This window comes from Microtus pennsylvanicus, chromosome 9 (assembly GCF_037038515.1).
Source record: "Microtus pennsylvanicus isolate mMicPen1 chromosome 9, mMicPen1.hap1, whole genome shotgun sequence".
In the NCBI taxonomy this organism is placed as follows: Eukaryota; Metazoa; Chordata; class Mammalia; order Rodentia; family Cricetidae; genus Microtus; species Microtus pennsylvanicus.
This window is the reverse complement of record NC_134587.1, coordinates 79521487-79534555: the sequence shown is the minus strand read 5'-3', so window position 1 is coordinate 79534555 and position 13069 is coordinate 79521487.

Genomic DNA, 13069 nt, shown 5'->3' with positions numbered 1-13069 from the left:
CATTCCACTGCTGCTGCTGTTCTTGGTAGTCACACTACACTACTGGTATCTCCAAAACACTGGAATCTTGTCTTGCAGCTGGGCTTCACTTTCATCAATAGCATCTACTAGGCTCTCTTCATAGTGCCAAGCCTCAGCTCCTCTAACTGATCCATTAAATCCAGGGCTTTAAACTGCCACTGAGGCTGCACCTCCACCAATGACTTATCTTATTAATCACAACTGATCCTTCAATGCCAGTTGACCAGCATCCATTGTCATATCAGAGAAAATGTTTTATTTAGTGGTTCTGTTCAGTTCCAGTTTACCATGAAAGGAAGTCAGGACAGGAACCCAAGTAGGAACCTAGAGGCAACAGCTAATACAGAGGCCATGGAGGAACATTGTTTACTGGTCTGTTCTCCATGACATACTCACTCTGCTTTCTTATAGAATCCAGGACCACCAGTTCAAGGACAGCACCAGTCACCATGGTCTGGGCCCCTCACCATCAATAACTAAGAAAATGCCTTACATCCAGATCTCATGGAGGCATTTTCTCAACTGAAGTTCCATCCATTCAGATAACTATAGTTTATATCAAGTTGACTTAAGACTAGCCAGAACTACCTGTCTTTTTGTGTCTGGGTTATTTTACTCCCAATGATTTTTTTTCTGGTGTCATCCATTTACCCATAAATTTCATGACTTTATTTTTCTTGACCTAGATAATATTCAGTTGCATATATGTGCTACATTTTCATTATCCTCCCTAAGTTGATGTCCATCTAGGCTGTTGACTGTTTCCACTTTCTGGCTATGAAGATATAGTAGCAATTAAAACGGATAAGCAAGTATCTCTTTAGTGTGATGTAGAGTCCTTTGGGTACATACCCAAGAGTAGTACAGCTGGATCTTGAGGGAGATCTTTCCCAAGCATCCCGTGGAACTAGCGAAATGCTTTCCAAGCAGCTATAAAAGTTTGCACTCCCACCAACAATGAATAAGTTTTTCCCTTTGTGCACATCTTTGTCAGCATAAGCTGTCATTTATTTTATTGATCTTGACCACTCTGACTAGGTAAGATGAAATTTCAAAGTAGCTTTAATTTGCATTTCCATTATGGCTAAGGATATTGAACATTCTAAAAAAAGTATTTCTCAGCCATTTCTGTTTCATCTTTTGAGAGATGTCTGCTTAGCTATATACCCCATTTTAAAATTAGGTCATTTGTTATGTTTATCTTCAGGTTTTTAAAAATTCTTTACATAGTTTAGATACTAACCGTCTATCAGATGTATAATTCATAATGATCCTTCCCCATTCTGTAGGCTCCCATTTTGCACAAATGATGGCAACCTTTGCTGTGCAGAAGTTGTTTCCTGAGGTCCTATTTATTAATTGTTGGGTTTAGTGCCTGTGCTAACGGTGTCTTGTGCAGAAAGTCCTTTCCTGTGCCAACGAATTCAAGTTAATTCTCCATTTTCTTTTCTATGAGATTCAGAAAGGATATTGGCAGGTACTTCAGTGTGATAAGTTTGTTTCAAGTCTTTTTTGTAGGAGACTTAAATAAATAAACAAATAAATTTATAAATGAGTAACTCCCACAATAATTATGCCTAGTTAGGTTGAGATCCACTTATAAATTTTCTATTTGCACATTATCTGGGCTCTTCTACTGTCTACGAAGTTTGAGATCATCTTTATCCTTTGACATCAGGCAACGTTTGAGCCTCTATTAGTCACAGACATTTATTATTTATGGTCTTTTGTCATCGGTTATTTTTTTCATAGGCATTTGCCATTTCTCCAATTAGATTCTAAATTCTTAAAAGGAAGTACCCTTTTATCTTTCTCTGAAAGCCGTGTGTCACCTAGTTAAGTTTTTGTCATACTGCAGTTAATGAAAAAAAAATGTGAGGATAAAAAGCTGCCTTGTACTTTCAAAAAGTTATCAATTTTGTAGAATCAATCTACGTAGGGCAATCCTTTCTGTTCCTCCCCAAATCAAATGCTGGAACAAGTGAAGCATTATATACCATAGGAAAAAAGATTACCGGCTTAGATTTATATTCTGGGTTTTAATTCTAGTTATATTGTTAGCTTTCTTTTGGACCTAGGCTTATTGAATTCTCTTCCGCTATCTCATTTATAAAATTGGGTTACTGCTATCTGCCTTTTATTTCAAAAGAGCTTCCTAACACTAATGGAGATGAGTAATGAAGAGAGCGTAATACCTTTAAAGAAAAGATGAATCGTGAGGAGCCCGAGAAGGCATAGGAAGGACTTAGCATGGGCGATCACCTGGGGTCTCAGAAAGCTTACAGATTTCATCACTTTATTATTTGAAATAATAAACACCAAACTCTCAGCAAATGCTGACAGGAGTTGTAAATCAGAGGCAAATCTTTTGTCCGGCACTGTGATAAGGATCATTTGAACATGCTTTGGTCTGTGAAGTCACACTGGCACAAAGACAGCAGTCATAAAAACACATACAGTTAAGGGGACAGTAACAGCTCACCTCTCTGGCTGATGGTAACTTCATCTATATAATAAGAGCAGCAGAGTGGTGACCTTCAAAATCCCTTCCGGTGCTGAGGTTTAACACTCTCGCAGTTCCTCATTCATTTCTGTTCGAGGAATTTGCAAACCTCATTGTGCCCCTCCTGTGTGGAAAGGCAGATCTGTCTCACAGGGTCAGAAAAGACTTAATTTCTACTAGTTCCACCCACAGATTGACACTGTGTTGCTAAATGGAAGCCAGCAGCTCTCCAGACCAGGATCCCTTAGGAGTTACTTGCTATACAGCCTGGCATTGTGGCTCCTGCCTTTAATCCCAGCACTAAGGAGACAGAGACAGGTGGTTCTCTCCATAGCACGCTCCAAAACAGCCAGGACTCCATGGTGAGACTTCTTTTCAAGCTCATCATTATTCTATCACGCTACTTTGAGTTGGGGGAATTATAACATAGCTGTGGAAAGAGAAAAGAGAAGAAAAGACAGAGGAATCCAGGAATGCCAACGCCGTTGACCGAAGCTGTAGAAGCCTGTGATGTAGCCCATTCATAACCGGGATGCTAAATTATGTGAGCCGTTATGCAAAAATGTTTGATGTCTTCAGTTTATCTTCACTTACCTTTTTTTCATTGATATGATTTACTTCAAATTACAAGTTCTTTTTTATGCTGTTTTACTTTTGAATGTTTCTGTGCTTCTTTGTTTCAGTTTCTGCAGAAATGTGGGATACAAGTTGTGTTCACATTATTTATGTCACAGGTTTAAAATACACACACACACACACACACACACACACACACATAGACAGACACACATACACACACACAAAGAGACAGAGAGAAAGAGAGAAATTTTGGAGAATCTACAATTATGACAATTAAAAACTCCCTTCGGTAGTTGGTATTTATGCTTTTCCACTTAAAGCAATTGTTAAGCTGTCTTTAACACACAGAGAATAGATCTACTATTTACTTTTCAAAGATTCTGATTTTTTAGATGTTTGATACCACTTATGTTTTTGCTATTTCTGGCTATCAGGTTACTGACCTCTGGAAGTATCTAGCCAATTTGAGCATCTAAACAACCACCTTCCTCCCACATGCCTCCTTATACATAGGTTATATTTTCAGCTAAGCTAGGAAGCAGTCTACCTTATAAAATGCCTTTAAGAATATGCTATAGTTAAAATGTACATGAGAATTCAGGGTTATCACATTTGATACACACAATTAGTTGATTTATTGCACTTCCTGTTTACTCAGTTAATATTATTAACAGGCCTAGCATATCAGACAGACTTTTCTGTGAAGCAGGATATTTTGTGTCTAGTTAGGACAGCATAATGTCAGCAGTTGAGACAGGGGCGTTTTCTTACTCAGTGGCTTATTTTAACAAAACAAAAATCAAATAAAATAGCGAAGTATTCTTGTTTCCTCTTTTTGAAGTCTTTCTTCATGTCACAAGTTCATTCTCTCTCTCTCTCTCTCTCTCTCTCTCTCCCTCTCTCTCTCTCTCTCTCTCTCTCTCTCTCTCTCTCTCTCTCTCTCTCTCTTTTTCCCTCTCTCTCTTTCTGTGTGTGTGTGTGTGTGTGTGTGTGTGTGTGTGTGTGTTGCTGTGCAGCTCAGGCTGGTCTTGACAACTTGATTCTCTCCTGCCTTGGTTTCTCCACAGCTGTTATTGCATGATTGCAAGTGTATACAACCATTCCCAGTCCCATTAAAATTTGTAAAGTAATGCCTTAATCTTTGTCAACACCTGTACCCTTTATTTTAAATGGTCACACATTCCTTATTTTTCAATACAAACAAACAAGCCAACAACAAACAAACAAACCAGTAGTGTTGTGTGTGTGTGTGTGTGTGCATATGGTGTGTGAGTGTGTGTGTCTGGGAGGGTGTTAGGATGTGTGTTGCATATATGGAGGTCAGATGACAGCTTTGTAGAATTGGTTCTCTGTTTCCACATTTACATGGGATCTCAAGATTGAATTCAGGTGGCCAGGCTTGTATGGCAAAAGCCACCCACAGAAAAGGTTTATATTAGGGACACATGTAGAAAATGCTCACAGACTTTGTGAAATAGCATGCTATTGATAAGTTTTATATTTGCAATTAATTATTCATTGTATTTTAAAAGTAGAAGCAATTAAACTTTATAAATTATTTTCAAATCTGGTAACTTTCAAAGATATGTATTCCACGCCAAAAATTTCCTAAAAGCAGTTTAAATTTAGATGGGAAAATGCTAAGAAAGCTTCCCTGGAATAAAAAGTAATTTTAGAAAAACAATTTTATGTGTAGTTTTAATTAGGTATATCAAACTCATTAATTGGAATGAAAAATTTGAATATTTATGAAATAATAAGGACTGTGAATACAGCTCAGTGGTAGAGCAGTTACCCAACATGACATGAAAAGCTTGGTGATATCATGGATTGTTAATTTGTCGATTTTAGAAACACTCTGTGCTATACTGTCTTCATGTCTACCTACAGAAATGAACTCACCACAGAAAAAAGGAAAAATGGAGGGTATCACGACTGTTTGTTTTAGGGACTTGAGAGATGGCTCCACAGTTAAGAACAATTACTGCTATTTCTTAGGACTGATCCACTTCAGGCATATCACAACTGCCTGTATCTTCAGTTCCAAAGCACCCAGCATCCTCCTTTGGCATCTGCGGGCACCATCAAGTGTGTGTATAGACACATACAAATTGACATGAACATATAAATAAAATATTTTTAAAATATGTTTATTTTGCTGGTATAGAGCTAAAATGTTTCTGACAGGGTCTCCCTATATGATTCATCTTGCTTCAAGTTTATTATTTTCCTTCCTCATCCTCTCAAATGCTGGGAGTAGTATTACAGATATGCTTCGTCTTGTTCAGCCAAAAATAAATAAATAAATAAATAAAACAAAATCATTTTAGAGAGGTATCAGGTGGGCAGTTTTCAGTTTCCTTTTAATGTCTTTTCCAATGTAACAAACTGGCCTGCAACTTTCCAAAGAAGTATTTGTCAAAATGACTTTATTTTTCCCCCACAATCATTTTACTTAAATTATGTTTATCCTATAGGGCACATGAACTAGTTAAGAGTATTTAAAATTATAGTTATTTTGGGTTATAAATAAAAAATAATTACTGAGATAACTATGTAAGCACAAATTATGATTGTTACTGTATTATAGTGGGTATATATTTTAAGTAAGACTTAATTTCAAAATATTTTAAAACACACCTTGATTAATAGGAGATAAAAAGTTCACATACAGAAGTAATGAATGTCTTCTAATGCAATGGGTATATAATATATGCATGGATATAGATCAGGCGATGCTAAAAATGTGACATTAGTTGTAAACAATGCTCTTATAAATATTAAGAACCCCTAATCAGAAGATAAGCTGTAATTCTCTGGATTATTTGCCATTTTAATAAGTTATAATGGTACTCTACAACAGATAATGATTATATGCAAAGCATAATTAAATTTTATAACCACTGAACTCAGACATACTTCCTTACAGTAATTTTGAACCTCATTATTAACATTTCCGTTGCAAACTTTATCTTATTTATTAATGTGCTTGCGTACACATTAGCTACATACATGTAGAAAAAGGCATATATAATAGTGAAACATACCTTTCTCATGTAGTATAGGAGTTTATAGCATATTAAATCTTTGCAAGCCTAGTTGTGCTTGAACATACTAGAATGTTAATAGGAATTTGGAAGGGGTTTTTTCTTACAGCAGGTTTACTTTGTCAGGGAAATGACAACATTTTCTTAATTTATGTCTGTGCTTGCTCTTTTTAATTCTAACTACTAGAAAATGTGACTAAAATGTTCTTTATTTATTGATTTAAAAACTCTTGGTAACGTTTCTAATGTGATAGATTGCCAATGAGACATTATTTAAACCCATATAAATTATCATATATACATACACACATACACACACATATAAAGAGAGGTAAACAACAGAGACACAGAGAGACAGAGAAGCAGGGAGATAAACAGAAAATGATACATATCCACATATTTATAATTGTGTGGAGGTGCATATGTGTACACCCATGTGAAAGCATGAAGTTGGTTTTGAGTGTCTTCCTTGGTCTCTCTCAGGTTATTGAGGTGGGGCTCTTGAGGATCCTGGAGGTCACCAATTCTGGCTAGCATTGCTAGATGACTTGCCTTGAGAAATTCCCATCTCTCCCTCCTGAGGGTAGTGCCACACCTGCTAGGCCTGCATCTCAGTTCATACAGATCTGACCTCCAATCCTCATGCTTGCGTGGCAAACCCTCTATCCCCTGAGTCATCTCCCATCTTTGTAGTAGAAGGCTGTTTGTTTGTTCCCAGCTGCTCAGCCTTGAAATAACCACACTGTATTAATTAAATCACTGCTTGGCCCCTTAGCTCTGGCTTCTTATTGGCTAACTCTTACATCTTAATTTAACCTATTTCTATTAATCTGTGTATCGCCACATGGCTGTGGCTTACTGGCAAGGTTCTGGCATGTCTGTTCCAGGCAGCTACGTGGCATCTCCTTACTCTACCTTCTTTTCCCAGAATTCAGTTTAGTGCCCCCCCCCCCAACATCACCTACTTCTATTCTGCCCTGCCAGGCCCAAGACAGATTCTTTATTAACTAATGGTATTCACAGCATACAGAGGGAAATTCCACATCACATATTTAAGTTTTCTTTTTATATATACCAAATTCTATGAGTTTAAAAACAAACCAACCAACACAAAGTAAATGATTCCAAGAATCTTTCAGTTGTACATGAAATATAAATTTCTCTGTTCAGCATTCTATTTTAGGATAATTACTTCTTGCCCTTCTAGTCACTGACAGCCAGAGACAACTACAGGAGTCCAGTGTGTTTGCAATAACTGTTTCTCACCTCTGCAGGCTGGTACCAGGATCCTGAGGTGTGGGCCTGGCCTAAGTAGTCCTATCTCCCCATCTTCCAGTCAGCTGACAAAGAATGACTATTTTAGTAATTGAGTAAGAGATTTTTCTCTATTATTATCTGTAGAATCTAAAGATCTTGTAATTCTAAAGCTGTGCGTGTGTCCCCATCATCTCAGCTGGAGACATCAAGCCAGATATGGAGTCAGAGGGGAGTGGGGAAGTGTTGAGCAACAAAGAGCACATAATTTGGGCCTTCATTGAAGACCAGGAGTCAACAGAGACTATGCAAATCTTGGACTGTTATAATCCATGAACTAAGCCAATCTAGAAAGAAACTGCAATAGAACAAACCTGCTATTCTTATTTAAATTGACTGCAATTGGACTTAATTCACTTAAAATCTGAAGTCCTGAGTGACATAAGCACACTCTTCAATACTAGGAAATTGAAAACAAATGTGATGTGTTCAACAAGCAATTGTTGAATTTTAAACATGTTCTAGGCACTATTGAAGGTACAGCAAATTAAAAATATTTCTGTCTTTTTGAAACCTTTATTTTGGTTGGGGTAGATATCCAGTAAAACATAATCACAGCAAATGAGTAAGTTCTATTGCATCGGAGAATATGAGGAGAGAGAGGGGGGGGGGTTATCCAGGCAAGGAGCTATGGAAGGCTGAAGTGGAATAACTGAGAACATGTAAAGGGGAAGCATATTTGCATTTCTTTGAAAGAATGAGGATGATAACAAGAATTCTAGACTATGCCAAACCAATGTCAATATAGCACTAATCCTCCATAATCTCCTTGCCCTTATACCCTTTCCAATACCCACTAAATAATTCTATACCCAAGCTCTCTTCACATCCATCCATATCTGTCTCCTGCCTGCTGCAGTCTCCCTGCCAATGTTGAGCTGCCTTAAACCTTTCAACCTCTCTACCCCAAAGAAACAATCTAGACAGAAAGGCCATTAGAAAGAATTCTTAAAATTGTGATAAGGATACTGAAGTGAAGTTCTTTACAACTTAAGGCTTCTGGAAGGGGTACAGGTAGGAAAGGACTCAGTTTTCTTTATGTGACTGGCCACTGGGAGTTTGACCATGCTTCTCCTCTTTCTCCTCCTTCTTCTTTTCATAGGGTGAGGTCATGAGGGTGGGGTGGCAGACTTTTGAGGACTGAGAAGTGAGTGTGATTGGCGCGCATGATATGAAATCCCGAAAGAATCAATACAAATGTCATATTGGGAAAAAGGAGTTTCCACGGTCATGGTGTCTCATTGTAGCAATAGAAACAATCAGTAAGACAGAAGTTGGTACCAGGGACTGGGATATTCCTGCGATAGGCCTGACCATGTTCCTGTGTGGATGGGTGTAGACTTTGGCGCTTTGAATTAGAAAGGCAGCTGAATGTGCTCAATAGAATTTAATGGACCATAATGGTAGGAACCTGGAAGACAATGGTGCTGAGGGTGACTTGAAATGTGGGGCTAGGCTCAAGACTCTTCAGAGAAAAACTGAAATATGTGGCCAAGAGATTATTCTTGTGCTTTTTTGGTAAAGGATGTGACTGCTTTCTGCCCTTGCCCAAAAAGTTTGCCTGGGGCTAAATTGAAGAATTATTTATTAATAGCTTCAGCAGAGGATATTTAAGAATAGCCTAGCATTGACTAGGGTGTATGCATTATGTTCACTCTTTTTTTTTTTTTTTATTTTTCGAGACAGGGTTTCTTCGTAGCTTTTTTGGTTCCTGTCCTGGAACTAGCTCTTGTAGACCAGGCTGGCCTTGAACTCACAGAGATCCTCCTGCCTTTGCCTCCGGAGTGCTGGGATTAAAGGCGTGCGCTACCACTGCCCGGCTCATTATGTTCACTCTTATGCAGATCAATATATTGATAAAGAGCAAGCTGAGCAAGAAAAATCACAACATATACAGAAAAGGGGCACTAGGTAGTGGAATGTATCTAAATCGTGTGTTCCAGAATATAAACAGATTAAAGAAAGTCTGGATGTTAAATGGAATAAAGAGAGGAGTAACCTCAAAGAAAGATCCCACCTTCCAATTTGTGAAAAGGAATTTTTAAAAAGCTTAGAGCTGTGTGTGGAGTGCATACTTTTAATCCCAGCACTTGAAGGCAGAGGCAGGTAGATCTCTAAGCCTAAGGCCAACCTGGTCTACAAATCTAGTTTCACGATAGCCAACCTTAGGCAGTGAAGGAAGTCATTGTAAACAGAAAGCTGGTGAAGATGCAATTGAAGGAGGGAGCCATTTTCCAGCCCCAAGAAACAGCAGTTTTGGCCATGTGGTTCCACCCACAGTTAAGGAAAACTGCTGAGGCCAGGCGTGTATCAGGGGTGTCTTTGAATGGAGGTCTACACAGGTCATTGTGTGAAACTGTGAAAGTGAAGACTGCATTGCCTTGAAGACCCTAAAATGTTGGAGATGCCAGAGTTGTGGGATACCTGCTGAGGAAAGTTTGCTGACAGGGAGTGGAATCATCCCAAGAGAAAGAAGAGTGTTGCTGTCAACAAAGCTGAAAGGAGTTGGAGATCTGAAGAGTACTTTGACATCAGATGTGGAGATGCAGAATTTGGAGTTTGTCCAGCTAGTTTTTGGTTTTGGTTTGGTCCAGTATTTTGCCATTATATTTCCTTCCCTCCCTTTTGGAATGGTAATGTTTATCTTGTGCCAGAAGTATTTGTTTTGCCTTTTATTTTTTAGGGGATTACAGTTAAGAGATTTTATGAGTCTCAGAAGAGACTCTGAACTTTAGACTTTTAAACATTATCAATACTATGATAAACTATCAGGATTTTTGAACTTGGTCTAAGAATATTTTTCACTATCATATGGTTACAAGCTTATAGGGGCCATGGAGTGGAATGTGGTGGTTTGAACAAAACCGCCCCCATAGGCAAATAGGGAGTGGCACTATTAGGAGCTATGGCCTTGTTGGATGAAATGTGTCACTGGGGGTAGGCTTTGAGGTCTCAGATACTCAAATCATACACAGTATGGCATTTTCTTTCTGCTACCTGCTGATTTGGATGCAGAGCTCTCAGTTCCTTCTCCAGCACTATGTCTGCCTGCATGCCGCCATACTTCTTGCCATGATGATAATGGGCTAAAACTCTGCATTGTAAACCAGTCCCAATTAAACATTGTTGTCATTCATAAACACTGGGCAATCCAGGACCGATCCCACAAGGGGCAGCAGGGGTCGGTCACTCGAGGCCTCTGTGGGTCTGCTGGCAGATGGCCTGAGATCTTGGTGGGAGAGAGACAGATAGACAGATAAGCCATGCAGAGAGAGCAGGGGTATAGAGTTTATTTGTGGATTATGGAGAGGGAAGGGGAGAAGGGCAGATGTGTGTATGTGTGTTTGTTTGTGTGTGTGTGTGTGTGTGTGTGTGTGTGTGTGAGAGAGAGAGAGAGAGAGAGAGAGAGAGAGAGAGAGAGAGAGAGAGAGAGAGAGAGAGAGAGAGAACTCCCTTGCCTCCACGGAAGCTTGGGGAAAGGGTGGAGTTTGTCTCTTAAAGGGACAGGGTGGTACCCAGGCCAGCAGAGTGCAACATATATTTTCCTTAATAAGCGTTGCCATGGTCATAGTGTCTCTTCACAGTAACAGAAACTCAAACTAAGATAACCATAGTAGAAATAGCTGCTAAGAGAGTATCATCTAGCAAAACAGCAAGTACCTTGTGAAAGAAAGAACCTTTTGTAAAAATTAACTGTGATAATTCCCTTAAACCTGTCTGAGGATGACCTATAGGCTTATTTTGACATCACTTCTAAAAATTTTACGTGTTCTTAAATCCACCACTCTGGGAAGCAACATTCCAAACATGTGCCATTGGGAGTCTCTCAAAACCATTAATGGCATAGCATGAAGGTTTTGGGTTTGCTAGGAAAACTGAGAAGGTTGACAATATAAAAAGAGAAGACTATAATACTGGACAATTTCAAACTGAGTAATAGTTTACTGGCATTTTTGGAAAACTGATTAAAAGGTGAGCTCAGAGGTCTAGAAGTACTGGGGGTACATTGGGAGTACATGGGAAAGGAAGGTGGTGGATGCCGGGAGCACTGATATTATGAACTGGGTTCAAATGTTTACAATGACAAGATCTCGATTGAGATTATTATAGTGTTGTAATATGAGCGGCGGGGCTGCATCCCCAGCACCCCGGCCGCCTGGCTAGCTCATACCTCGAAATAATTACACAGACACTGTATTCTTTTAAACACTGCTTGGCCCATTAGCTCTAGCCCTTACTGGCTAATTCTGATATCCCGATCAATCCATTTCTAATAAACTGTAGCATCGGTCTTACCGGGAAAGATTTAGCATGTCTGACCTGGCGGCTTGCTTCATCGCGTGCATCTGCCCGGGAGAGCGGAGCATGGCGTCTCTGCTCCAGAGAGCAGAGCTGTGGAGTCTGAGCTCACTTCCTCTTCCTCCCAGCATTCTGTTCTGTTTACTCCTCCCACCTATGTTTTAACCTATGAGGCCAAGCAGTTTCTTTATTACTTAACCAATGACCTTTCTCCATCATTATAGTATGAGGGAATATTGGGGAGAAAATAAAGGACGATTTGGAGAGAGAGGCATACACTGAAATTACTAAAAGGATGAGAACCTACTGCAGCGTCTGCAGGATTCATTTTGATTGGACCTTGAGTGACCTTGGTGATAGATAGAATCCATTTAAAGCAAAGGGTAGGTAGACTTTCCCACTCACTAGTTCCTAAATAACCTAGATGGAGACTCAATATTAATTATAAATGCTCGGCCAGTACTTCAGGCTTTTTACTAACTAGCTCTTACAACTTATATTAATCTATTTCTCTTAATCCATGTGCTGCCCTGAAGCTCGTGGTATTTACCTCTCTGGCACATCTTGATTCTTCCTCATCTGTCTGGCTACTCCTCAGACTCCTTCCCAGCCTCCTCTGTGTCTGGTTGTCCCACCTATACTTCCTGTCTAGTTACAGGCTTGCTAGATTTTTATTAAACGAGTTCAAGTGACAAATCTTTACAGTGCACAAAATATTATTCCACAGCAGCAAACATCCAAACAGAGACATTTATAGTTTTTGAGAACACCATGGTTCAGAATCACTATACCAATCCTAGACTCCCTGCTTGTATCACTTCCTGTTTCTTAATGCTTTTTACAGCTGAGCTCAGTTCTAACGGATACACTACCAGCCATTTGCTCTTACTGACATGGCTTTCTCTAACCTCCCTTTATGCCACTCATTACCATAAAATCTAGAAGTAGCTATGAAAAGTCTCCTTTATCCTTTAAAACCCAGAGAGTGGAGTCAAGGAGTCATTAAAGCATTTCCCTGGTCCCACAGGCAGAATCAATCACTTCTCCATTCCCTTGATTATGTGTTTCTAAATTCCCAATTATAAATTCTAACAGCCGATTCCATCCTACATGTAACCTTTGACATGTAATCTTCAACACTGTGGTGTTGAACGGATACCAAGGGCTCCAGTACTGGTCGCGTCAATGCCTGAATGGACACAAGCCAAGTGCGGTGAACTCCCCACAAATCTGAAATTATATAGGGCAGCCTGGAGACAGCCTTGCAGAGCCCTTGCAGTGGTAGTGATCAAAAGGGAAATGGACT